The sequence below is a fragment of the Apodemus sylvaticus genome, chromosome 2 (assembly GCF_947179515.1).
Source record: "Apodemus sylvaticus chromosome 2, mApoSyl1.1, whole genome shotgun sequence".
In the NCBI taxonomy this organism is placed as follows: domain Eukaryota; kingdom Metazoa; phylum Chordata; class Mammalia; order Rodentia; family Muridae; genus Apodemus; species Apodemus sylvaticus.
This window is the reverse complement of record NC_067473.1, coordinates 181,886,753-181,912,352: the sequence shown is the minus strand read 5'-3', so window position 1 is coordinate 181,912,352 and position 25,600 is coordinate 181,886,753.

Below are 25,600 nucleotides of genomic sequence, written 5' to 3'. Positions count from 1 at the left end.
GCTTTTCAATGCCTCTCCCCAGCTAAACTTACCTAGGGTCTGTCTCATCTTCAGCCACCATTATCCTGTCTTATCCCTGTATTCACATCTTCTTTTCATTACTCGCTGGGTTATTACACGTGGGAAAAAAAATCAACTGTGTTAACTTCCAACTGCCCCAGTGCGAAGTGTGTTTGCTTCAGAAAGCAGAACATGGGATCCACAGTCAGATCTCTGTGACATCTGGACTCAAGCTGAATAAAGACCACAGACTACAAAGGAGGCCCTGGAGCATTCTGGACTCTTGATTGGCTTTTTCCACTCGGCTCATTTGCATACTGTCTAGATGACGATGTCACATCTATAATTTACACTATTCTTAGAATTAATTCCTTCTTCTCTTCACATTCAGCTCAGAAGCACCCTCCACGAACCACAGCTAAGAGCAGCAATTAGAAACCCGTGGTACTGCTGTGCCTACTCTCTCCCACTGAATCGACTTCCCTGACTTAGGAAGGTGCGTGCTTTTACTACTCTGTACAGCATGGTGTTGCCTAGCTTCCAAAAGCAATCATACTTTCACATGGATTTTCCCCAGTGTCTGCAGCACTGTTCTTCCCTCTTCATAATAAACCCCTCTAGAAAGGGCTATCGTGATGGCTCAGCTCTTATGACTGGGGGCTCTTACAGCACATCTGGGTTCAGTTCCTAGCACCCACGTGATGGCTTACAAATATATATAATTCCAGTTAGTTCCAGGGATTCTGAAACCTTCTTCTGGTCTCTATTGACACTAGACATGCACATGGTACATAGATAGATAGATAGATAGATACATAGATAGATAGATAGATAGATAGATAGATAGATACATAGATAGATAGATAGATACATAGATAGATAGATACATAGATAGATAGATAAAACACTCATAAAGTAAAAACCAACAGACAAATAAGTCTTATTCTTTTTTTTTATTCGATATAATTTATTTACATTTCAAATGATTTCCCTTTTCTAGCCCCCCCCACTCCCCGAAAGTCCCATAAGCCCCCTTCTCTTCCTCTGTCCTCCCACCCACCCCTTCCCACTTCCCCGTTCTGGTTTTGCCGAATACTGTTTCACTGAGTCTTTCCAGAACCAGGGGCCACTCCTCCTTTCTTCTTGTACCTCATTTGATGTGTGGATTATGTTTTGGGTATTCCAGTTTTTTAGGTTAATATCCACTTATTAGTGAGTGCATACCATGATTCACCTTTTGAGTCTGGGTTACCTCACTTAGTATGATATTCTCTAGCTCCATCCATTTGCCTAAGAATTTCATGAATTCATTGTTTCTAATGGCTGAATAGTACTCCATTGTGTAGATATACCACATTTTCTGCATCCACTCTTCTGTTGAGGGATACCTGGGTTCTTTCCAGCATCTGGCAATTATAAATAGGGCTGCTATGAACATAGTAGAACATGTATCCTTATTACATGGTGGGGAGTCTTCTGGGTATATGCCCAGGAGTGGTATAGCAGGATCTTCTGGAAGTGAGGTGCCCAGTTTTCGAAGGAACCGCCAGACTGCTTTCCAGAGTGGTTGTACCAATTTGCAATACAATAAGTCTTATTCTTATTTTTAAAAATGTTCTTTAGGAGTCTGGAAAATGTCACATCCCTCCTCCAAATTTCCTTCTTCTCTTTTAAACTTGGTCAAACTATTTAAGCCTAACTCAGTTAAGGTCCTGCATCAATCAATGAGTCCAGGAATTCATTTCCAATTCTAATTTCATTTCACCTCATAGCTTCATTGGACAGAATGAATTGTTCATCTTTCAATCTCAAAATACAATGTTCCCTTAGCTATGGGCATTCTATTCTTTGTGTGAGCCTTGCACTTGACTGACTGTTCCATCAACAAAGGAAAACACTTCACCAATCAAAACAAAAAGCAAAAACAAAAAGCAAAAACAAATAAGCAACAGCAACAAAGGTCCAATCTCAGATGCAATCAAGAGGTGGCTGAGTATTGAGCACGTTGTGCTAATTGATGGAAATCATCCACCATTATTCAATTGAGAATTTTCTTTAGGATTTGGAAATATTAGTCAAGGTTAACCCATGTGGAAAAGCATGCAGATGCATGCATTTATTGGTTTTGAGAATATGCGTGCAACTGCTAGGTCATATAGTAAATCTACAGTCAGCATTTTACAATTTTATTTTAAATTATGCAAACATGGCAGAGCACATGAGTTGGGGTGCCTGCAGAGGCCAGTAGGGTGTGGGTCCTCTGTAAGAGCAGCAAGAACTCTTAACCCCTGAGCCGTCTCCCCAGCCCTGACCCTATATTTTAAAGAGACAAAGAACATAGGTGGTTCTGAAAGGAGATATGCAAATGAACAATGAACACAGGAGAAGTGCAGGGCATCAGTCACGTTAGAGGGATGCAATTTAAAATCACAAGGAGACTCTGCTTTTATACATAGTAGATGACAACACTCAAAATGATAGACTAATGTTGCTTGAGATGCAGAGGATTCAACTTGCAAAGGATGCTTGTGCTAGTGTAATTGGAGCAGTCCTCTTAGAATATAAAGCAAAGGACCAACATAGGGACCAGAGAGATTGATCACGGTTAAGATCACATTCTTCTCTTCCTAGGATCATAATTTGGTACTCAGCCCTACAACAGTACCTCACAATCTCCTATAACTAAGCTTTAGGGATCCAGTGTCATCTCCTCCAGTCTGTAGGGACTTCACACACAGATGAAAAGCAGGCATAAAAACCACACACATAAATTAGAAGTAAAATAAGCAAATGGTTTTAAATACTGGCTGAATAGTCTTTTTGAGTTATAATAATTCTATTTATATTTCCATCTATTTATATTATAAATTCTGCTTATAATTTTTTCATATAGCAAGGTTTAGGGTCCAGTAGTACTCTTGAACAAATGTTGAATCAGTGGTTCTCAACCTTCATAATGCTTTGACCCTTTGGTACAGTTTCTCATGTTGTGGTGACTCCCAAATACAAAATTATTTTTCTCGCTACTTCATAACTCTAATTTTGCTACTGTTATGAGTTATAATATAAATATATTTCTTTGATGAATGGTCTGAGGTGATCCCTGTGACAAGGTCATTTGACCCTCACAGAGTTCAAGAGGTTGAGAACCACTGTGTTAGCTGAAGCCACTAGCTCTTACACTCCCCTTTTAAATCCTGAGCTTTCCAATTAGTTTTTCTTGTATCAGAGTCAATGGTAGGTAGCAAATGTGAGGTCATAAGCTGGATTATCCTCTGCATTCCATCAGTCTGTATGTCTGTCAAGGTTGGTTGGTACCACACTTCGATGACTTCGGTAGTTCACTATAAATTTTTAATTTGAACCTCCTACCTGTTTTTATTTTTTCTTGAAGATTGAAGGATTATTTCTTGTCCCTTGAATATCAACATGGATCTTAAGATTGATTTGATAAATTTTTGTAAAGAATCAACATGAAAACAAGGAAGAATGTCAATTGTCTGAGAAGAAAGAAGACAAGGCAATAGGCCGCTAAGTTTCTCATTTCTCATGCTGCCTGGACAGCAGTGGCCATGCCTACCTGCTTCATCAAAGGAGCCACTACTTGGCACATTCCTCCTTATCTTCCTGATACAATAGGAATTTCCCAATTAAAGTCTGCACTGAGCAGTTCCTTCAAGTCTCAAGAGTATTTTACCCACAGGGGATAAATTGTATAAAGTATGTAGACCCACAGATAGTACCAAAAGTAAGACATTTTAAATGAAAAAAAAAAGGCTCTGGCAGAAAAAGAGGAAACTTGTGAATGTTCCCAAGGTTTATGAAAAGGAAAAAAGACGGTGGGAGACCTGACCCACCTGCCACCTGTCAGCTCTAGCCAGAGGGTCCCTAGGAAGTAGTGTTCCTCTTCACTTGGTTACAGGAGGTCACTCGGAGGGCACACGGCGTGCTTGACAAATTTTCGAAACTCACAAGGAGACGCATTTTGCCAGATTGAAACTTTGGTTCCTGTACTTCTGTGTGCGTGTGTGTGTGTGTGTGTGTGTGTGTGTGTGTGTGTGTGTGTATGTGTGTGTGCGCGCATGTGCGTGCGCAGGTATGCAGCTGTGTGTACATGTGTTGTGTGTACTCAGGCATGGGTATGCGGCTGAGTGTGTAGAGTCTAGAGGCCAAACTTGGGCTCATTCCTTGGGAGCGTGTGTTTTGAGGCAGGGTCTCTCATTGACCTAGACCTGACTGCCTGCCAGTGATGTCCATGGCGCCTCCTGTCTCCACCTTTGAAGCACTCGGATTACAGGAGCATCCCCATGTCTGGCATCTTACATGGGTTTTTCTTCTGGGATTGAACTCAGGTCCTCACGTTTGCCAAGCAGCTGAGCCACCTTCCCATTCTCCTATACTTAAGAGAAACAATGTAACCAACTGTGCTTTTTCCATGCCACACTTGAGGCAGAGTTAAATGACCAGGTTTAAGCAGCCAGGGCAGTTGAGGAAAGAGGCCAAAGATGGATTCCATTATCAGCCCTCCTTCTGTCCATCTTTGAGTCAGAAGAGGAAATGGCCGGGAACAGAGGCAACCCACAGCTACATTACATTTAGCTGAACGTTTTCTCACCCAGATTCCACAGCCCTCACTCCTTACACAGTTCAATTTCCCAACTGTAATCAGGCTGCAGCGTGGAACCTTCCCATTTGGATGAAGCCAAGTATTTTATTCATGCAGTCATAATCCAAGTTATCATGAATTAAATCATGTGCCATTCAAGAATGTGATGTGCACATTATGAGAGAATTAATATGTGCAGCCCCGCTGCCTTTAACAAATTATGATTAGGCAGGGCCTGAAACGCATTGGTAAGAAACACTTAACAGATGACACCGTGACAGTGTGCTAGTGGGCATGTTACTGTAATGTCAATATTATTAAACCTATGTACCCAGCTAATTCATGAATAGAAATTACTTTTGTATCTGCCACATTTCATTGTGTAATAGAATCCATATAAAAGTTGTAGCTATTCCATTGAGACAAGCTAAGGGAAGCTCTCCTTCAAAACCACAGCCTAAAGAGCTTCTGAGTTCAGATGTTAGCTAATGTGTTGGGGATGGGGAAACAGTGTATCACAGAGACTATTTCTCTAGTCTGTTTTGTCAAATCATATGTCACAAAAGATGCAAACAAAATTTGCTTTCTAGTGCAAATTAAGACAGCTACAGTAACTATATCTAAAACCTGGTGCTTTTCACATGTGACTTCTGTAACAGGATCTTCCAAATAAGGGAAGAAGAAGCTGTGACTTTAAAACATCAAGATGTAAACATCTGGAGGATTGATGCTTTATTGGAAATATGTGGCTCTGAATTCACCTGAGTTGCCTATCCCAGGCTTTATGTTGGACTTACCTGGGTGCTAAACCACAAAATTTGGAATAATTGAGCCTCTTACCTGAGTGCTGCCTGTTGATGCTGTTTTCTGTCTCAGTTTCTCTTTTTACAAATAGAAATAGCACTTGATTAGAAAAGTAGCAGCACACTATAAGTGCTAAATTATTTTAAAAGGTTTCCTGCAAAACTACCGGAACTAGCCATTTGGTTTTATTATCTCCATCTGGTAAAACACACAAGATCATCTGCCTACTTTCAACTGTTCTTATCCCTAGTCTCATGCTTGGGCTTTGAGAAGAGGACCATTCCTTTTTCAGACTTCCCTTGGCTCTCCACATTACCTTTGCAAATAGTTCTTACCCATTTTAAATATTTTAAGCAATTAAACACACACACACACACACACACACACACATGAACACACATGCTTGCATGTGAGCATGTGCATACACACACACATGCACATGCACATGCACACACATGAACACACATGCATGCATGTGAGCATGTGCATACACACACACATGCACAGGCACATGCATACACACATGAACACACATGCATGCATGTGAGCATGTGCATACACACACACACACACACACACACACACACACATGCACGCACAATCCCCTACTTGGGCATCACTGTCAGATGCTAAGGGAAGGGTAGGATGAAGGAGTGAGAGAGGCCAGAAGAGACAGCAGCTGTGTATGTGAGGGAGAAACAGCCCCGGTGTGAAGAGCTATGGATTGTCTATATTCTGCTACTCCAGCTTAGAGGGGTTGCAGCAGAAACCTTGCCTGTCCTTGCAAATCTGTCACCCTCTTGAAAAGGAAGAGGACGCTAAGACTCATTAAGTCTCATAAGATCCATACACATCCCCAATACTCTCAGTCCTTTCATGTTCAAACTGGTGAGGCAACTCCCTTGAAATAACTTCAGATTCTTAGAAGGACTCCTAAGCCACTGTCTGGGCATCCTTTCTCCCTCTTCCTCCTTACTTCCCATGGAAGTGGGTATATTGTGAGCACTACTCTGTTCTGAAGATGAAATCCCAGCATGGACTTAGGATACCAGTTAACAATGACTAAAGTCTCTCCGGGCCCCACTGTTGCCCTCTCCACACTCACAGTAAGTGTTACTACCCTTTTAGTGAGGCTCTTTATGTAAGGGCTATAAGTCAGCTGCTGAAAGAGATAAAGAATGAAACTCCTGCAGTGGCATATGAGGGAGGTCAGGGAAGGTGCTGGAGAAGGTGACCACCAGGAACAGATTCTGAAATGAAGGAGCATTTCATTGGTTCAATGAACAGTCAAACCTTCATGCAGTTTCACACTTCTGATATCAGCAGATGTGCAAAAAGAGAAAAAGGAATACTTGGGTAATTAGAATATTATTTTTACTATGTGGTAACAAGTGACTTCACCTAGCAAGACATAAACAAGCACCTCTTTACCCTAGATAGAACACTGGTAACAGAACGCAGTCTAACTCATGAACCAGTGGCTTATTATAATTACTTACAGAAATGTAGGTGACGCAGGCAGCTGCATTACTGAGAAGGCCAGGCCTGCAGAGGCAGCAGCTCCTGAAAACTGCATCCCTCAAGTTCCCTGTACAACTTGCAGACAGCTCACGGAAGAGCCCTCTCTCCCCAACTGTTTACTTCTTGAGGAGAGCCCTTGTGACCTATGTTTCTGAGTTCTGTGAGTCTCCTAAGTTTCATGAAGTTTCTAATCCATGTAAGTTTCCTTGGCATGCAGCATCCAAGAGCCTTCCTCCTTCTCAGAGAGAAGGTTTCAGATGAGGACCCAGCTACTCAACAGTGAGTTTAAAATACAGCCGAATTTTGATAGATCTCAAATTAAGCTCAATTAGAGCACCATCATTGTCAAGACATAAACAAAAGTGATCATGGAGTTGAATGTCACTTTTTATCAGTGAATAAAATAAATAGTTCTGAAATGAATGGAAAGGAAGACTGGGTATGCTTTTGTATTTGCATGAGTTATGCATAATCGCAGAAACTTAAATTCCATTTTACACCATTTAACCTCTATTATTAAGAATAGACAATCCGGTCTTCGAGTGATTCCTTGGCCATTTCTTCATTATTACAGACACCTGCTGAATGGTAATTGCCTATCAGTGACTTTGTAAATCATGTACGGTGCTGTGGTGAGGAAACAGATCCACGACAGTCTCGGTGAGGTTTGCTTTGGCTCCTGGCCTTCTACAATTTAGAAACTCTCTTTCTTTTACACTGGATGACTTTTAGAGACACTTGTATTATCTGTGAAACTAAATTACAATGTGTACTATCTCTTAGGAGTCTTGACATCTTAGAAGGTATCGTGTCCAGAGCATCCAGCAGTACCATAATTACCCAATACCTCAATTGTTGTTATTGCTGTTAGGACTACTTTGATTTTACCAGTAACAAGGCATATTATATATCTATTATGTTGGTATATGTAGATTTGTTTGCCAAGTAGAAAGAGAGAGAGGCTGGACAGTTGGTAACTTCTTTCTCCATGGCACTATCACGTCTTGGTTCAATTGGTATACTTTGGATTTATCTCAATTCTTTGTTATTTTAAACAGGAAATAACATATACCATATACATATGGTATATGTTGTATATATAGTATATGTAGTAATACAGTATATGGAGCATATATAGTATATATAGTACATGTGGTACATATAGTATATGTAGTATATGTAGTATATATAGTACATATTATACATATAGTACATGTAGTATATATAATATATATGCTATAAACTATAGCTTATAGCTCCAGACTCAAAGTTCAAGAAAAAAAGCAGAACCATATGAGATGGTTGATGTCAGGTTTAGGGGGAATGAGGTTTCTAAATGCAACCTTCAGACACATTTTAACCAGCTAAGCAATGGGATCTGAAGCATGTTCCTGCTGCTCATGGAGAGAGGAGTTTGTCCTTTAATGTCCCTTGGTGATAGTGACCATTGTACCTAAAAAAATATGTCCAAAGTCAACTGACATCACAAAGCTATACAAAAAGACACTATGCTTTCCTATATTTCTAAAAGAAGCAGATGTCTAAAGGGTCCCAAGGTCACTGGCTGGGCTGCTCTGGAAGAACAATGGGTGCAGTGAAAATGAGCTGGCAGTGGTCACTTGTTCTGTGTGCAGCCTTCCGGACCATTCCCAGGAAGGTAGGTAGGAACATGACTCTTGTCAGATCTGTGACTGGGCAAAAGAGACACTGAGAGTGTGTATGGCCAGATCTATGAGGTGACAAAAGCCAGGTGTAAATGCTACACTTGACACATATACCACTGATTGATTTCAGTCATACAAATTTTATCAGAATCCTCAACCAAATCCTGGGATCTCCTAAATAATATGTTGAAAAATCCACATAAAACTTTTCATCTTCCATGTTGCTTTTGCTGATAGGTTATTAGGAAAGAGTGAATTGAAATGATGTGCTTATAAGTTCTATATAAACGAATTCAGTTTCACTTCAGCTTAAATATGAGTTTGTGATTTGTTTCCTACCTTACAGTTTCCCTTCAGTGTTGGTATCTGTGGATTTATTTGCCAAGTAGAAAGAAATAGAGCTTGGACAGCCAGTAACTTCTTTCTCCATATCACTATCAAGTCTTGATTCAATTGGTATATTTCAGACTTATTCTTTGTTATTTCAAACAGGAAATAACCATCTCATGTTTTATTAGTAAAGTCCAGTCTAGCATGAAATCCTAACAGTCTTTTTTAGCTCCAGACTTCCTCTATGAGAGACTGAGTTGAGGAAATGTATCTTCTGTGGTCCCTTGTCCCTTGCATCTCATTCACTGCAGGCTCTGGGCTCTTGTAGGAATAGAAAGATACCTAGGTCTGTGTGGGCTGTGGTGACAAAATGACATGATCTGGGTGATTATAAACAATAGAGATCTATTACTCAGTGCTCTAGAAGCCTAGAAGTATGCGCTCAAGGCAGACTGTGTAGGTCTGTGGAGGACGGACTTTCTCACTCATAGGCAATGTCTTCCTGCTGAACCTTCCTTCACATGGAGGAAGGGGTTGCCTTGTTGGACACTTGACCCCCATGTCCCAATTCATTTGATCCCCATGATGACATTTCTTCTCCGGGAGGAGCCTTGCCCTTAAGAATGAAGAACAAGGCAGGAGCCATGGAGAATAAATTGTGGAGAACAGAAGGTAGCAAGAAACAAGATAGAAATAAAAGCCATGCAAAAAAGTATTGTATTGATTAACCATACGTAGTCAAAACATTCATGTGAGGGGTGCTCCAGGTTCCCTTCAGGGAGAATACAAACCTCTTAGGTGGAAAAGTTCGGGTCTTAAGTCTTGATATTATTCACAAACTGCTTCAATCCAGGACATATTTTTGATAATTTATATATATATATATATATATATATATAATGTGGTGAGATGCAATCAGATAATCCTGTAAGAAAATATGGAAGAAATGTTGTATGGATTGAAGTTAGTGCAGAAAACCTACACCCTCTTGTTAGTCATGAGTTTGGTTCTGTCCTTTTTCAGTCCTTTCCAAAAATATGTCTCTTATACATGTCATTGTGATATTTTTCTAGATAGGGATATTACAGGGAAGAAATAACCAAGGTCTCCCATCTTTTATATTTTACTGGGCTATACAAAAATAAATATGGCATATGCATAAGGTGATGGAGAAACTGAGGCAAGCAACAAAGAGAGTGATGGGAGCACTCTACAATGAGAGATGGGCAGGACGAAGCCTTCCTGAAGAATATGCTCTGCACAAAATCTTTACTGGTAACAAACATGAGGACCAGTGAGATGACTCAGTAGATAAACTGCTTTACACAAAGGCCCAGGAATCAATCTGAGATCGATAACTGTATCCCACTTATAGGTAGGAGGAGAGAACTGATTCCACAAGTTAGCTTCTGATGTCCACATGTATGTGGAGATCATATGTTGACACACAACTAAACATAAGGGGAAAAATAAAATAAACACATAAGGACAGATACTGGGTTTGTAAAAGGACCTGAATACCAGCATAACTGGTAAATGCTACATTAGTCTTCTCAAAAAGGGTAATATTTTTCAAATTGCAAACAGTAGCAGAAAATATATAAATTGTCTTAGTTAGACTTTCTCTTGATGTGGAGAAATACAGTAACCAAAAGCAAGTTAGAGAGGAGAGGGTTTTATCACTGTTCATCACTGAGGGAAGTCGGGACAGGGACTCAAAGAGGGCAGGAACCTGGAGGCAGGAGCTGATGCAGAGGTCATGGAGGGGGCTACTTGCTATTGCTTCCTCTGCCTTGCTCAGCCTGCTTTCTTATAGAATCCAAGACCACCAACCCAGGGATGGCACCACCCACAATAAACTGTGCCTGCCCCATCAAAGAAGAAACTACCTAGCAGCCAGAACTTATGGAAGCATCTTCTCAACTGAGGTCCCCTCCATTCGGATAGCCCTCGGTTGTGTATGGAGTTTGTGTAAGACCAGCCAGCACAGAGATGAAAATGTCCAGGTGGCACACTGGTAGATCATCCTACCTTGGTCACCATTGCACAGAACATTCCATGTTCACAAGCACCCTTCCTGCATTTGTATTTGTTTTTCGTATCTGATTATCTCAGTAAAACGTCATTTTGATTACTTATTTTGACATTTCATGTGTCCAGGTATATGTGGTATATTATTTTGACCAGGATCCCATAACAAAATACCATAAAGTGAGTGATCGAGAGAGAGGGAAAAAACACTAATTTTAAACAATCCTATTCTTGAAGTCCAAGATGGAGATACTCATAATGCTTTGTCTGGTTTGCAGACTGCTGCCTGCTCATTGTATTCTTCCTGTTCTGAAGATTAATGAAGAGATCAATGCTGCTTTCTATAAGGACATTAATCCTATTGGTTGGGGCCTCACCCCTGGGACCCCATTCAATCTTAAGTAGCTTATTAAAAGCTCTAACTCCAAAAAAGGTTGGAGTGTGGGGACGATTAAGTGCTTCAAAGTAACGAATTTTTGTGACCATGGTTAACATAACCACAAAAAATATCCTTATACCTAAAGACATAAAAAACTTTTAAATATATATACTGTTTCATAGTTTGATAAAAATAAATGACTCTAAGTCAGTGGTTCTCAAACTGTAGGTAACAACCAATTCGGGGGTGGGGTGGGTGGGTCTAATGACTAGTTCACAGGGTTCACATATCCGATACCCTGAATATCAGACATTTACATTATGATTCATAACCTAAATAAGATTACAGTATGAAGTACCAATGAAATAATTTTATGTTGGTGGGTCATCACAACATGAGGAATTGTATTAAAGGGTCACAACATTAGGGAAATTGAGAATTACTGCTCTAAAGAAAGAATGGAAGATTAAATTAACAGAGAAATACAAGACCATCCAAACCTCAGTGAATCCCCTGCTCAAGGAATTTTGAACCTGAAGATGTGTATCTCTTGAATGACTATAAAGAAATGCCAAAGCTGTTTCACCCATTTGTCTCCCATCTTTTATTTTGATAGAACAAATTTATTGGAAAATTTCAAGGAAATCTGTGATCCATCTGCAGAATAAAATGTTTAGCTCACTGATAGAGATATTAATAATGGAACTTTTAAAAAGGAAAAATCATGTAGTTTATTATCAAAATATGACCAAATCCAACCTTATTACCATATGCCCTTCTCCCCAGCTTCTCTATGGTCTCCCTTTCTTCCTTGGATCATTACAACAAGTCACTGAACAAGTGCCTCTACTCTGCCCTCACCCAGCCTTTGGTGGTTCTGTACCAAATAGGTCAGACCAAATTAGCACGTTTCCTCAAATTCTACAATTTAATCTCACGAGACCCTAGAAGTTTCTTTACTCACTGCTACTCAGGAGACATTTCTTCATCTTAGAGGAATTGTGCTGCTCCATGGTTTGCTAAGTCAGTACCTTAGAGACTATCAGTGCCTGTGAGGACTTTTACACAGGGAATGGGTACCACAGGGTCAGCCATGAGTCAGTCTAAATTAATTGACTTACTACTAAGTGCCTGGATGGAGAGCTAAGGGGTGATGACATCATGGTCAGGCAGACTTCCATAATAGCGGGCCTTGATGAAGGAAAAGGTCAAGTTGCTGAATCTGTGCATAACTTCCATTCTTATGGCTATTTGGCCCTTTGGACCACTGTGGAAAAGAGAGTCAACTAAGGGTAAAGTCTGGCTGGATCATCCTATCTCCTCAATACTCACATAACTTTTGTATACCTGTACTTTCTGGAAGGTCATGATGTAAGATATAAACGCTTGAACAAAGTGGTTCCAATGTCCTGCTTTGTCACCACACCCTTTTCTCTTTAAAATTTTGTGTCATTAACTTACATGCTTTTGTGTATATATTTTAGTTTTTGCCAGAAGAAGATGTCAGATCCCCTAGAGCTAGAATTACAGAAGTTTATGAGCTACCCCACACAAGCACTGGAAGTGAAACTTGGATCCTCTGTAAGAGCAGTACTAGGTGAGTCTAATCATTCAGCCATGTCTACAGCCAACAATTTTTTTCTTTTTCTACTTCTCAACTATGGTTTGTTCTAGGTGATGACAACTAGCTGATTCATTTGAGCACCTAGGGGACCTCTTTGCATTTTTATCTCAGACCAGACCAACTTAGTGAAAAGGTCCATTTATTAAATTCCTACCATTAAGAGAAGTTTATCTCACTGATTTTGTGGCCCATTTGGAGCCCTGATGTATGAGCAATGTAGGTTTTTAGCTGAATTATTCATCCTTGAGGTAGGGATTCACTTCTCCTCTGGGAAATGATCAAGTCCTAAATGTGAGCACAAAAGAGAAGTCAGTATGTCATACCTAAGTGTCAGGCACTCAGGTCATGTGCCAGTCTTGATATGACATTGTCTATGAGCTCAGCCCACACCTATGGTCTATGTGACTGACAATGCCCTTGCTTGTGTTCAACATTCTGGTTGCTTTGATGTTTCCTGCTCAAGTGCCTTTTCTATATTAGGGCCCAGATGACTGAATATACTTTTGTAATAGTGAATAGTTCCTCAATTCAAAGAGCAAACCATTGCTACCTGATAAGTTCAGTTATCCACAGTTGCTACTGAGGTGGATATAATTGAGCTGAAAGCTCACTTATTGGTTGACTTTCATAATGTTATGCTCTGGGAGAACAGCGAACCATAGTGGTGTTTGGAGTCTCACAGGTTTGATATCAGATCTGATGCTGTGTTGAGAACCCTTGTCTTGACAGTTCACTCTTGTTTTCTAGTAGGTTATCCTAGTAAATGAACACAGACATCAGTAGTTGTCTTAGGAAGAACTGAAGGAAGGAAATCTGATTCCTTTTTCATTTAAGCTCTGGGTTGGCTTTGGACAGGGACAGTAATGAGAGCTGTAGTTCTTGGGATCAAGATTGATGTGGGTAGATGTCCATACAAACAAGTACAGGGGCACTGCAATTACTTAATGACGGGAAAAGGTCACTGTAGAGAGCTAAGAGTTCCCTGTAAATTGGTACATGTACATATATGCACCCTTGAAATAAAAGGCAAGAGATAGTAAGTGCTTCTCTGTGTGAGATAACTTCTGATCATGCTTTGCTCTTGTGTTCTGCCAAGATTTGAATCTGTGAATGATAGAAGCACTAGAGGTGGGTCATCTAATGTAGGAATTCAATATAGCAACATGGCTTCTTTGGCAAGAAATAATATCTGAAGACCTTCTAGGTCTTTGTGATCCAGTTGGAATACAGACATGCTCTGGATTATAGTATGATCTGGCTAGAATGTAGAGATGTGCTTAGTACAAACCTTCAATCACAAACAATAAAAGTAAAGATAATTTTTAGAAGAAAGCATCCATATTTGAAACATGACATCTAATTTAGGGATAGACCAAGTCAGAGGAATATTTGGCAGAATGAATCAGAGATAAGATGTGCCCAACTTGCACAGGAGAGATTACTTGAGAAAGTCAGACACACACACACACACACACACGCACAGAGAGAGAGAGACAGAGACAGAGACAGGGAGACAGAGAAAGACAGAGGGAGACAGACAGACAGAGACAGACAGACAGACAGACAGAGACAGACAGACAGACAGACAGAGACAGAGACAGACAGAGACAAAGACAGGTTGCAGGTAAGAGCAGAATGGGCCAGAGAATCAGAAGAATCCAGAAAAGTAGAACAGATTGCCAGAGTTAGTTTGAGGCTAAGCAGAGCAATTCAGTCAGAAGCCATGAAGAGCCATTTTGAATCAGTCAGCTTGGAAGATTAGATATTATGGAGGCTAGAAGTTTCCAGACCTAGGCGTAGGAATAGTTAGAACAGAGATTGAAAATGCTCTGGGCCCAGCCCAAGCTGTTCATATAACTTGGGTATGGCTCTCCTCTCATCCTTTCATCAGAGGAAGTAAGAGAAACATTTATGTCTGGGGCCCAATATGATTGCAGAGGAGTTTGGACTGGAACAGCTGAGTTGGACCAGCCAACCATAGTTTAGAAAGATCTAGAAAGAGTGAGCTTATCCAACAGTAATCCTCTGGTGAATAAAAATTACTTTTACAATCTAGAGTTACTTTTACAATCAGCAGTGACTGTAAACCTGTTATGATCCAGTCCCAAAGTTTAGCATCTTTTCATAGACCTAAGTATCACCTGAGTGACATTTAGTTTTCTTGGCTCATAAAGGAAAGGGGAGAAACCGTTGTGCCCACTTTATTCCTAGGATTCATATGCCATGGTCCAGTCAGAGAGCCCCTGGCTACTCAGCACTCCAACCACAGAGCAATGCAAGACTCAGTAGTGGATAACCATATGATTGCAGTTCCTTAGATGAATATATAACACAGACATATGCCCACTGAGTAACAATGGCAAAGTATAGAGAATGAATTCAACAATTTATAAATTTCCCTTCTTGTTTTCAAAAGAGAGGGAAGGGAAATATCAATAAGACCTACATTTAAATATATAGGAATGAGCTCTTTGCCAATTCAGTTTTATTTCTCTATGTTGTGGTTTAAATGCCAAATGCCCACCATTGGCACATGTTTTGTAAGAACTGGTCACCAGTTGGTGGTGCTGTTCTGAAAGGTTGTGGAAATTTTAAAAGGCAGAGCCTTACTGGAGGAAGTAGTCAGGCCTCGGGGTAGGCTTTGGGGTTTTATAACCTGGATCCACTTCCTGTCTTCTGTTGCCTTCCAACTAGACACAGCTTGTAAAACCATCTCACACTCACCACTCACACTTCTGTTGCCTCTGACTGTAAGCTGAAATAACCCTTCTTCCCCTAAGTGGCTTCCTGTCATATATGGGGACACATCCATGAGAAAAACTGCTAATATATCCTAACTTCGTGAACACTGAGGCTTCTAACAGAGACTGACAGGACATTTTTAGTTACTGAGAAGAACTTTTACCTTTCTGTCTCCATATATACTGTCCCATATTTCTTCAACTGTGTCTCCATCTATTCAGACAACTTCTGTCAAATTATCTATCACAGTTGTTCAGTATAGCCTTTCCTACTACAAATCACCATAGTGCTTTATATGTAGACAGCTCAGGTGGTGATTTAAACTATAAAGTCCCCTTTTAGCACCTTCCCTGTGCCTGTCCTCTTTCCCCTGTGTCTCTGTGGTTCTTCCTTTGATTTTCCTACAGTGGATTCCAGTGTAAGATGGCAAAGAAGATGAGCCCATTGAAGAGAGCTCTGGTTATTTCTATATGTGATCTTATATTGTTCTGCCATGGCTGTGAGCAGAACTTCTCCTTCACTAATACCCTCTCATCTTAGATCAAAGAATAAACACACTTGAAGCAAATGTAAGCAGAAAACTCAGGAGCTAAGCAAGCCAAGCTTGGTACTAACACTATGCCTATGTCAGCAAACACCCCACCCCACACATAATACTTAAAGGAATATTTGTAATCGCACGCCACTGGTAAGCTTTCTGTCTACATAATGTACTGCAGCAAGAGCAAGCTGGTGAAATGGTGAATACTTTGAAATGTCTCGACAACTGTAAAGCACCCTCGCCTCATTTCACCACACAGAAATCGATGCTGCTAACGTGTTGGTGTGCATAGATATTACTGAATGGTAGCATTTTGGCACCTCTTAATATTTTAAAATTTTCTTTCCTCAAGATCAACTGGTTTATTCTGAGTTATGAGGCAGGCTCCCACTCTGTAGCCTGGGCTGGTCCTGCATTTGCTGGAACTCTCTCACTTTAGCATTTCAAGAATGGGCATCATTGGAGTAAGCTACCATGCCTGCCAATTTTTAAGTGAAAATCTTGGCTGTAGTTATGTACAACAATTTCATCTTTGGGTTAAGTACCACCACAAATATTATTGCAATGCTTTATATTAAAAATGTAAAACACTTTTTATTCAGTTGGCTGATGGGGCATGTAAGAAGCTAAGGGTGAAGGATAATATATTTGAAGCCAACCCAAGCAACATAAACAAACCACTGAAACTAAAGATCCAAACAGTCAAACAACAATCCAAACAATGAAACAAACAAAGAAACAAAAAAGAAAACTAAACATTGATTTTTATTTCAGGTTGATTTATTGCCTACAGATGTTGAGGTGACTGGCATATTTTTAAACATTGGTTTAATAGAGCCACTGGGCTGGTTTTGATTCTATTTATGGAGTTTCTACTGTGTACGTTAATATAAAATTATAATATACATTTATTTTAAAGGCAGTCATAACAAAGCCCATCATTTATCTTTTTTTTTTTTTGCTCGTTTGAATGGGGTTAGATTCACTCAATGAGTATAAGGGAGATTATTGTGAATAATAAAGATATCTTGGCCATGGTAGCCTGTGGTGTCTGTGCTATGATAGGGAATGTGTTTGTCAACATTCGACTAGAATCTTATTTCCTGACTCTTCTTTTCCAGAATATATGAAGGGAACCATAAAAGCCTGCTGGTGCTAATGCATCCCCCTCCAAGCACAATCACCTGAGTGCCTGTGTATCAGTTTCTTCCAACAGAATTTTTTCTGAACTTCCTGTCTCTTCAGCCTTCCTCCCTTCCTCTCTTCTCAACTCTTGTTGCTTCTTTTTTCCTTTATATATTATCCTGACTTTATTCTTTAAACTGAAAAAAAATGAAGAAACATAATGATCTTTATCCTTTAAAAAGAGAGGAAGACAGGCATGGTGGTGCCCACCTGTAATCCCCACACTCTGGAGACAGAGGCAAACGACTCTCCAAGCTTAAGGCCAGCCTGGCTTAGACCAGCAGGGGCTTTGGAGTGAGACCTAATCTTAAAAACATAATAAAACTAAATAAAGAACTTCTTAGAACAAAATAATTTAGTAGTGCTCCTTATAGGTTTGTTGTGGAATTAGAACAGCAACCTCCCTGAGTGTGGAGTTCCTCAGCCACACCCAGCTAGTGGTGCTTCTGGAATGCTAAATATCCAACCCATTTGATGCTCTTATTGCCTTAATGGTTGTATGTTTTAGAACTAAGCTTGGATCTGCAGAGAAGCAGCTCCATAAGGTTTGGAGGCAATACGACATTATCTTTTTATGAAAGGTCTTAGGACCATTAAGCTGAAGCTGACTTTATTAAAATGTGGGAAATGTGATCTATACAAGAACAATTCAGATTCATCGACTGCTTCAGTTATGCTAGGCCCTGTACTTGTAAGGCAATATAGCCACACTTGTGCAGCAATGACATCTTAGCAGAGACCACCATGATCAAGAGAGCTTACCCAAGTATGTACTAGCCAAGTCATATCAAGGATATCTGAAGAAAATTACAGGATTTCCCCTTCTGATCTTTCCCAGGTTGCTTTCATGAGATGGGTAGTATTTACACGTACCACATGAGACCAGGAAATGTAGCTGACATGGGCTGATACGACATCAGAAGTTGAGGCTGGTTTGATGGAAAAGGAATTATCAGAGTAGAACAGCAGCCAAGAGATGATATTTCAAAAGAATTGCAGGAAGCATGTTCCATAACAATTAAAGAAGGTAAAGACTCCTCAAAAAGCAGGAAGGAAAGACAGATTCAGACAGGAGTGGGGAGGCATTTAGTATGAAGCAAGCAACATGAAATGGCATAAAACTATTTGCTTCTGATGATAGTATCTGACGCATCACATGGTAATGCCTGGCACACAGATGGGGATGATGTGCATTGAGCCACATTCACCAGTAGTTATAGGAAATAACAACAACAATAAAAATAATGACAATGACTACAATAAACAACAACAATAATAACAATAAACAACAACAATAACAAAACAAACAACAACAATAATAATAGCAACAGCAACAATAATGACAAACAATTAACCAGGTACTTTTATGAAATCTTTAATTCTCTAAATATAATTACAGATCAATTATTTTGAAATGTTCAATAATTTGATGAAAAACAAAATTTCAAGCTCCACTCTACCTTACAAAGAGAAAACTTGCCAGTGAACAGAATCCCTGAGTAACTCAGAAGGCACGTTGATGCTGAGGAATGTTTCTTGCCTAGAGCTCACAGCATCAAGATCAGAAGGCCATCTTTAATATCAAGAAGCACGAGGTACAGAGAGGGGAAAATGCTGAGCCAGCCCCATACCTGATGCTAGACACGGCAGAGCAGGCCTCACATCCACTGCAGCCACCCTGACCGCACACGCTCCAATTTCCTTCGGCTCACAGTAACCAAGACCAGTAGCCATTTGCACATGATCAAATGTCGTCTGTCCAGAGCAGATAATATTCTCCTTTGCAAAAGATGGACTGAGAAATTTTCAGTCTTTACTCTGATTTGAGGCAGACAGCATCTGAAATAATTACATTTTGGCTATTATTTTGGGGGCAAACAGTGTACCTAATCAGAGACCGCTATTTAGTCAGAATGGATTGATCTCTTGTGGGTCAGGATGGAATGCTACTGTTGGACTTTGCCTTGGGAGTTGGTACGTGTGGGCTGGATGGAGAGAAGTGTCCTAGTCTTAGTTTCTGTGGGGCCTGGGATCAGTGGGACAAAGGATGGGGGTGAGTCAGGCCAAAGCAAGAGAGGTGACAAGGGATGTTCAAACACATAAACTCTAGTCCTGAGATTGCCAGGAGTAGGGTTGCTCCTCCCACCCACCCAGGGCCTCCATGTCCCAGCACTTGTGGTCTTGTGCCCCCACCTTTGTCTGCTGGAGGAGGTCACATAGCCTGGTAGCCAGGTCAAACTTCCTCCCCTTATAAGGACATGTCTAGCAGCACCTGGAATTCAAATATAAGTGAGGTGTCCCCAGTGCCCTGGCCCCAGTGAGTGATATATGCTACCTTTCTCCCCAAGGCCTGTACCCACCCCTCAAAGGTTTAAGTAGCCTTTGCTTTCCCCATTAAACAAGCAATCTCATTGAAGCCTTCATCTCTGGAGAGTCCCCATCATGCTCACAGATGCCTGAGGTCTCTTTTGCTCCCAGTCATTCCAGCCTCTCTTTCCCTTTCAGGATCTGCTGTTTGCAACTGTGGGCATCACTCCTGGACAGGCATGCAGGCAGAGTCAGAGCAGCAAGTTTCTTTCCTGATTCTACAATAAAATAATCTATCTAAAGCAAGCAAGGGGGGGGGGGAAGGGTTAATTCTGGATCATGGTTCAAGGTATACAATCTACCATGGGAGGGGAGTCACTGTGCCTGCCAATATTAGAAGTGACTTCAGCAAACAATTACATACAGAATTTTGGGGAAATGTGTAGAAATACTCTCAAGATGATCAAAGAAGTTGTTTTGTCATGTGTCCTGGGAAGTAAGATTTATAATGAATGGAAATTTACCAACAATCTGATTTTTAAATGCTCGCTTTCCAGCATGCACCAGGACCTGCTTACCTACCCAGGTGAGGGAAACAGAAGGGAAGGAAGCTGCATTTGTACTCTTGCATGGCGAAACTGTGGGTCAGCTGAAGGAGGCAAACCTGTAGGGTATCATCCCTGTCACTTTTCTCGTATATTTAGAAACAATTCTCTCTTCTGTTCTGTATCACAGGGACCTGTACAGGTAAATAGCAGTTCACAAAGACCCACCATGGTGGGGAGAGACAGGGGGTGCTGATGATGCTCTTGCCTTTCTGCTGGTTCATCATTGGGGTGTGGCTCAGGATCTCCAGTCTCTGTACAAACCTCCATAATGAAGTCTCTGCTGGACAGCTCCTGGGCTCTAGCAGTGCCTGTCTCCTTCAGGGATCTTTCTTGGGGTTGACTAACTATATCACATTTGGTTTCTTCTTAATTGTAATGTCCTTTCAATTAGTTCTTTGTTCCAAAATCCTTTGACGGAATTACAAACAGTCAGCTCTGTTTTCCTAATTAGATTTCATAAATATTAAATGCCTACAAACCCCAGTCTCTCATCTATAGAATAAAATTAGCCATTGCTTCCTTTGATATTTGTTTTCATTACTATAGATAAAGTGTGTGGCTATAGCAGCAGTCAGCAAACAGTGGCTTGCCAGGGAAGCACAGGCCACTGTCGGGCTTTATAATGGCATTTCTTGGAATACAGACACAGTCATTCATTGATTTGCTTTGCACCTTCCTTTTCACACTTATAATGGCAGGATTGGCTATTTGAAAAGCAGACCTTAGAGCTTTCAAGGCCTAAAATAATTATCTTTGCAGAAGAAGTTTCACAATCCTTGCCATATAGCATAGCTCCTGTCTCTCTGTAGATGCTGCATAATTGTGGCTTTTTTCTTCTTCTTGTATTGGACAGTCCCCTCAAGTTATACAGCCTTAATTAGAACATGGGCATTAAAGTCTGCATCTGTCTGTTGCAGCTGGTAGGGGGACACAGAGATGATCTAGTATCTTCTCATTTTCTTTTGGTTCTTGTGATATGTTGTCACAGTGAGCACATTTGGCAATAGCTCAAACCCAATGCACAAGGATAGTTTAGTTTGTGTGTGTCAGTCAGCCCTGGGATCCTACAAAACACTTCAGAGAGTCAACTTGGAATAAGAAAGGACTGGCTTGGGCTCATGGTTCTGGAAGCTCCTCTTTGTCATAGTTTTCTTTGGCCGTCAACTTGACACAACCCACAAAGAGGAAACCTCCTTTGAGGAATTACTTACTTAGGTTTATGGCCACGTGTCTGAGCTATTTTCTTAACTGAGAGTTGACGAGGAAGGACGCAGTCCACCATGACTGAGGCTATGCCCCAGGATGCTGGGCCCCAGTTGTATAATAGAGAAACTGAGCAAGGTAGAGCAAGCAGGCCGTCAGCAGCACTCTTCCGTGCTTCAGTTCCTGCCTTCAGGTCTGGACTGAGCTCTAAACCCTGCTTCCTTCACCAGTGGGCTGGGCTTTACCTATAAGATTTTCCTCCTTGCTGTTGGTCATGGTCTTATCACAGCAACTGAAAGCAAGACAGGACACCATCCATGGTCATTGGCTCTATTCCTTTTAGGCCTGTGATAAGACAGCTCCCTGGATTCCTGCAGTACAGTAAGAACAGCTCGCCCAAGGCCAAATGGTAAAAGAGGCAAAGAACCTTAATATTCTCTTCAAGGGCAAAGTCCTAAAGACACAAAGACTTCTAACTAAACCTATTCTTTGAAGAGGCCACCACCTCCAGGCACTGCAGAGCTGAGTACCCAGCCTCTAACACCTGAGCTGTTGGAGAAACACTCAAGATGTAAACCTGTGGACCATGTGGTATCCACACTACACTTGTGCTATTGATGTAACTATATCATTTGCCTACTGAAGCAGCAAGTTATGAGGTTACCTTATAAAGTGCTCCCCATGTTCTTGTCTCCTTTTCATTGCCCAGGCTGCCCTTGAGTTACCTGTGTAGATGACACTGAACTTCCTGCCTCCACCTTCCAGAGGCTGAGATGACAGTTGGTCCCACCATACCTTGTTTAGGCAGTGCTAGGATTGAAAACTGAGCTTTTGTTACAAGAAGCAAGTGCTCTTCCTGTTCCTGTTTTTGTATGTTGTCATAGATGGAATTTATGACACAAGCACAGTCTAGAAGGAAGTCAGTGTAGAAAAAGTATTTCATCTACTTTGATTATAGATCAAAATCAAACTCATTTTGGGTTAAGTAGAAGTCTGTTGCAGATTATATTAAGAACACTGACTTGCTATTACTTGACATATGGATGTATAATGTTTTTCCAAAAAGTTTAAAAGCAGGTGTGTGATACATTTGTCAAACACCTTTGTATTGACATTTGCCCAAATTATGGGTGTGAACCCTAATGACTTCAAGACAAATACATGAGTCCAAATCACATTTGGGGGGCATATGAAAAGTTGTCCCAGGACTCTAACATTTATATATATTCCTTAATTATAAAATGAGAAATATATGAGAACACATACACTTTTTCCTTGGAGATTAGGAAAGTAAAAATAAATGTGTTTAGAATATATAAGCTACTCCTATCCCCAAATGTAGTTTTTCTCTCTCTGTTTCTTCAGGAGACAAATCAAATGATATTGATACCCATCTAAGCCACATTCATCTCACTTCAATTGATTTATATCTATATAATGTTTCATATATTAGGGAATCACACTCACATTTCCGGGAATGTTTGATTAATGGCAATCCAAACACTGAATTATAGAATGAATTATAGAACAGTGGATTGACCTTCTACAAAACAATCATCTGATTATGGATTTTTGCATATTTATTGATTGTTATCTTCCCATCTTTTGAATGAATAGTTACACTATAAATGATAGTTTAAGGAGACTCTGTATCTCTAAGTCTATTCTTAATAATAAAGAGGAAAGAAATGAATATTTTGATTCATGTCACCTTAATCTATATGACATTGTTTTAGCATACAAAGAAAATGATAAAGACATTGCCTAAGTAATATTCCCTCAGTTGTATGATAATTTATGCAGCTATATATTTTTACTAAAGTTAAACTTTGTGTCTATGAACAAGACTTAGGGTTATAAAACAGTATCCACCTGTGTGTGCCTGTGTGCGCACACACATGGAACATAAAATCATTGAAAATTTTCTTAAGTCTCAAGAACACCACTGGAAAACAACCTCAAAGAAATAGTGTGTCCTTGTGGTCAGTACAGAGGATAGTCACTTCAGAGCACTCAGAATACACTCCTAGAACAGTGTCCTAGACCAAGTGGTCTCGAGAGTACTCACATATTGAAAGAAAATTCTACTGTATAGACAAATTCAGAAATCAATATTATGAACCTCTCAAACTGTAGATGGAGAATTTTTAACAGAAAATTCTGGGTCTAATCAACCACCCACGGACTGATTAAAAGTACATTCACATCTTGTAACTTATAACAAATTTTGATCAGACTATCTGCAGTTGAGAGTCAAAATAGGCTAGGTAAAGACTAGATGGGAAAATATTTCTCATGTCAGCAACTGAAGATCTAGTGTGGTGACTGAGATAGAGCAGTTGAAATAAATACAATGGGCCATCTTGTATTTGAACCTGCTTGGGAAACTGTTAGACCATTCTTAAAGATCTTATGTACTGAAAATATGTAAATCTGTACTGACTGAAAAACACACATTGAATCCACCTGGCATTTGTAGAAGCTGAGCATCCAATGGCCAGAATTACTCTGGTGGGAAATGGTGTCTTAAACTTTCTCACTGCTGCTAATGGCTGTCAAAGTGTGAAGAAAGGTGGAAGAGGGAACATTAAAAAGTTCACCCTTGCAAATTTAAAAAAACAAATATGAACGATTGCTAAGTGGCGATATTTCCGTTCCCCTCTGCAATCCAGTGTCCTTGTCTGTACTAAGGTTTCTGAGTTTGTTTGATCTAGCTTCTACACTATGGTTGGTGAGAAGGACTATTTTATTCTTACAAGCAAATTCTGCGTGAAAGGTGGTTTTTCCATTAGTTAGGTCCAAACAAGCACTGAAGCTTTGGAATTTTATCCAGCAAGCTCGAAGAACTGGCAAGAAGATCAGTCAGTTTTATACTTCTACTTCACGCAGGAAAAAAAGATCTCTACTTCCCAGAGAAGAGGTATAGAGATGCTGTTCGTCATAATTAGGACCATGTAACTACAAATGTGAGGCATAAACATATTTAGTGCAAAATGTAAATATTGCAACAAAGTGGGTTGGGCACCTGGGTCTCATCTGGATTTCTCCAGAATCAGTTATAGTACACAGGTAAACACAGGTGTAGGCCTTTCCAAACTTGCAGTATGCGATTCTAAAATTACACACGAATTCATCTTGTAGTGGCCACCTTAATTAACAGCTGCACTTGCTTCCAAAAACTGACTAAAACGCACTAACTCCTGGCAGGAGATGAGGAAGTTTATATATACACACACATGCACACATATATGTAAAATTAAAGCATATACCTGAGGAGAAAAATCTATCTTAAATATGAGAGGAAAAGAGATATAAAGTCAGGCATGGTTAGACACAGTCAGAAAGGAAGAATACTTAATGTAATGATAAAGGCATCCGTGAACACTAGAGGTGTGGGGACATCTCAGCTGGGCACATTTATTCAAGAGCAGTGATTTTCTGAAAGTAATATCCATGTCTGTAAGCAGGGGTCAGGTCATGTTTTTCAGGGACCTGTGAGCATCTTCCATGGTTTGCGGAGTTCTCTGTCTCTTAGCACACATACCATTTATATATAAGAATGTTTAAAGGGAGAACTATTCTCTACCAGGAACCTACAGCTGCCACATTGGTTGGGACTCATATCAGAATCTTAAGCAATGCTCATTAGGGAAGTTTCTTCTTGTAGTATATGGTTACTAACATAGAGACCCACAACTGAGCAATGTGCAGAAATGAGAGACTTGAGCGCACTCAGCCCTAAATGGCATGTCTCCACCATTCCCATCCTCTCAAGGCCAGGGATCTGTGCAGAAGAGGAGGTGGAAAGATTGGAAGAGGCAGGGGTAGCAGATGACTATAAGGAAACTGCATCTTCCAGAGCGAACAAGGCTGATGCATACATGAACTTGCAGAGACTGTCCCAGCATGTAAGATCTGTGACCCACACAGGTTCAAACCAGACAAAACCCCAGCACCGAGAAGGAGAAGCAGACACAGAATCCCATCCCTAACCAAGAAGATGCTTGCATTTAATATCTGCTTGTGAAGGGAAAATCCATTTTCTCCAGTGTGGT